This window comes from Myotis yumanensis, unplaced genomic scaffold (genome assembly GCF_028538775.1).
Source record: "Myotis yumanensis isolate MYYU_CA2020_CCGP unplaced genomic scaffold, mMyoYum1.0.hap1 SCAF_3, whole genome shotgun sequence".
Taxonomy (NCBI): Eukaryota; Metazoa; Chordata; class Mammalia; order Chiroptera; family Vespertilionidae; genus Myotis; species Myotis yumanensis.
Genome location: NW_027223754.1, coordinates 123,459,254 through 123,462,966, shown reverse-complemented (window position 1 = coordinate 123,462,966; position 3,713 = coordinate 123,459,254). Strand labels below are relative to the sequence as shown.

Genomic DNA, 3,713 nt, shown 5'->3' with positions numbered 1-3,713 from the left:
ATATATTTATGTACGCATAATTGTTCATTATTTAAAAAAAAAAAGTCAGCATCTCTCCCTAAAGCTGCATGCATAACTTCTCAGAATACATATGCTTCATTTGGTTGTAAAACAATTTATGTGGGCAAACTGATCACCTAATAATTGTGAGCGAAAGTTTAAAAAATGCTTGTGCTAGTTTATTACTAAAGGATTTTTCCCCTGCCCTAACCGGTTTGGATCAGTGGATAGAGCATCGGCCTGCAGACTCAAGGGTTCCGGGTTCGATTCCGGTCAAGGGCATGTACCTTGGTTGCGGGCACATCCCCAGTGGGGAGTGTGCAGGAGGCAGCTGATTGATGTTTCTCTAACATCGATGTTTCTAACTCTCTATCCCTCTCCCTTCCTCTCTGTAAAAAATCAATAAAATATATTTTTTAAAAATAACAAAAAATTAAAAAATAAAGGATTTTTTTCCCAGCGATAAATGTATGTAATTAAGCAAGATGTGTTTCACAAAGAAAATTATCCAGAGGGTGGATAGGTAAGAAGGCATATATTGTCCTATGTATGTGGTCACTCATACATACTAAGGCAAGCCAACTTAGTATTATTGCTATTTAATAGAGTACAACTCTGAATATTCAGAAAATCTTAGTTGATGGGTATGTGTGTTCTTGGTATTTGTTCTGTTTACTTCTGATTATGTTACTTTATGATTCTGAAATAAAATTCTATAAGACTCACAAGAATAGAGACCAAAAGATTTTAAGTTTAAGACTAAAAATCAACTGACATCACATATTAGTATAGACTGAACGTCTTTGGAACCAACTGAGAATTGTGGTTTTGCAATTACCCAAGTTATTTCCAACACCACTACTTTGCTTTTTTCTTCTATGGCTTTTAAGTTGGAAATTGTAGTGGTTTATACAAATTTAATAAAAGAGAAAGTCTTGGACTTTTACTGGCAGGGATTTTCTTGCACCACCCACTGTCATAATTGATTACATGCTGTACCCTGATGGAAGAACAGCATTTCTCGGCCAACAGAAAATCACAAATACGTGGTAAACCATCTGCTTTGTCCAGCAACTGAAAAATAATAATGTGACCAATGATCCAAGAGAGAAGGGGCTGCCAGGCCAACTGTGCCCAGACTTCTATCCGCTTGATGTCTGAAGGTGGGAGATTTGTTTTGACAGCTGCCTTGCCAACATCTGGCATCTGTCACCCATAGTTCCCCATTATTGCTGGTTTCAAAAATCAAGTCTGCCAGTCAAACAGCTTTTCTGCTGATGGACACTCGAAAGATGCCTTGTAGGCCTGATGTGCTTCTGGGGCCCTCCCCTTTACTTTAATACATGCGTCCACTAATCCCTTTTCATGCTTTGCCTTTTGGCCTGTAACTTAGTCGGAAAAAGATTTCTCCCCAGGCCCAAGTTCACTGCTCTTTGAAAGAACGGCTGAAGCACTAAAGGGGATACTAGGAGAATTGCAAATGCTTGCGGTCTTACTCCTATAGGATCAAGAGTAGTTTCCTCCTTCAGGATCTACAGAAAAGCAATATCCCCTCCATCTCTGCCTTTTGGGGAAGTTAACATTTGCATACATAACTCCTTTAAAAATCATTAACATGATACTTGGTGTGTTTGCATATATTCTTGTTGAAGCGTCCTATATATTAGGCACTTTACACAGACTACCTGGCTTGATGCTCTAGTAATACAGTGAGGTTTCTTTTCATAAAAGAATAAGCAGCCTGGCCAGTGTGGCTCATGACCTATGAGCCAGGAGGTCATGGTTCGATTCCAGATAGGGCACATGACTAGTTTTCCGGCTTGGTCCCTGCCGGAAGCCGGTCCATCCTTGCTGCTTGACACAGTCGCTGCAGGAAAGAAACATATGACCTGGCATATATAGCATATTGTTCTTAATATGTTTGCTCTCCTTAGTGCCATGTGTTTTAACCAAGGTCACCTCTCTGAGAAAGGTTGTTTCCCCAGGTGGGGATCTTTCCCTGAGGTTAGGGAGGGGATACAACCCCTTAATTAAGTGCCAGGCGGGTAGTTAAGCTACATAATCTTTACTCCCTGGAATGGAGATAAGAAACGCCCTAACCTTTGTAATAGAAATTGACAGGATTAAAATCGGCTGGTATAAATACGGATGTAACAAGACAATAAACATCAGATCCTGATCAGATCTTAACCAGAGCTTGGCTGGAGTTCCTAACCAGAACTTTTCTGGAGATCCTGGCTATAGGTCCTGACTAGGCTGCTGATCAACTGAAGGCTGTCTTCGTGTCATTCCTTCTTCGCTGACTCTGTCCACACCTTTGGGGACCCCTGGACCTGCTGGGGTTGGACTCCAGCATCTGGCGCCCAACGTGGGGAACGAACCCATGACCCTGGGATTAAGAGTCCCATGCTCTACCGACTCCGCTGCTTCACGACGGGCGCCTCTTCCAGGATTCATTCATTAGTTTTTTGTTGTTGTTGTTGTTGTTGTTTTCATTCACGAGGGTAGTAAGGCCTGGTTGAAAGCCATGGAGAGCGCTTTCCCTGCCGCCGGCTTCCTGTACTCGGTGGGCGCGGGCACCGTGGCCTACCTCGCCCTGCGCATCTCGTACTCGCTCTTCACGGCCTTTCAAGTCTGGGGTTTGGATCACAGGCCTGGAGTTGGACCAGAGCTCGGTGAATGGGCAGTTGTCACAGGTAGTACTGATGGAATTGGAAAATCATATGCAGAAGAGTTGGCAAAGTGTGGAACGAAGGTTGTCCTTATCAGCAGGTCCCAGGATAAACTGAATGAGGTTTCCCGTGAAATAAGAGAAAAATTCAAAGTGGAAACAAAGACGATTGCTGCTGACTTCGCATCCGAAGATATATGTGATAAAATTAAAACAAGCCTGGCAGGCCTTAAAATGGGTGTTTTAGTGAACAACGTGGGAGTATCATATGAGTATCCTGAATACTTTTTGGAAATTCCTGACTTGGACAGTACCATCAAGAAAATGTTAAATGTTAACATTCTTTCTGTTTGTAAGATGACACACTTGGTGCTGCCTGGCATGGTAGAAAGATCTAAAGGCGTGATTCTGAACATCTCCTCCGCCAGTGGCATGGGCCCAGTTCCACTGCTGACCATCTACTCTGCAATCAAGGCTTTTGTAGATTTCTTCTCTCAGTGCATTCATGAGGAATATCAGAGCAAGGGCATCTTTGTGCCGAGTGTCCTGCCCTTCTTTGTAGCTACGAAACTGGCTAAAATCCGGAAGCCATCTTTGACCGTACCCTCTTCAGAGGCATATGTGAAGTCGGCGTTGAAAACAGTGGGGTTGAAAACCCGAACCAATGGATACCCGATCCATTCTCTTATGGGTACAATTGTCTGCATGCTGCCTCCTTCGTTAAATTTGAAACTGGCCATGCATATGGGCAAGTCCACCCGGGCTCGCTATCTGAAGAAAGCCAAGAAGAACTAAGCGTTGATAACTGCTCTGCGTAGCTCGGCCAGATGCTCCAGCCTCCACACGCGCGGGCCACCCACCCAGCTCCCAAATCTTCAGGCGTTTTAATAGTTACTGATAAGGCTGAATGTGGCCATAATCAGGAAGGAAGCAGGAGCTCCTGACATATATTCTGGATGCTACCAGCAGCAGTTATTGTGTAGTTTAATATAAATGCTCTTATCAATTGGATGTAGAACTAATATTAACAAGAACAACTTAA

At 43.3% G+C, this 3,713-nt stretch overlaps 1 pseudogene; it reads left to right on the top strand.

Moving 5' to 3' along the window:
• Positions 1 to 2,495: 2,495 nt before the first annotated feature.
• Positions 2,496 to 3,511, top strand: LOC139005276 (very-long-chain 3-oxoacyl-CoA reductase pseudogene; annotated as a pseudogene).
• The last annotated feature ends 202 nt before the right edge of the window (positions 3,512 to 3,713 follow it).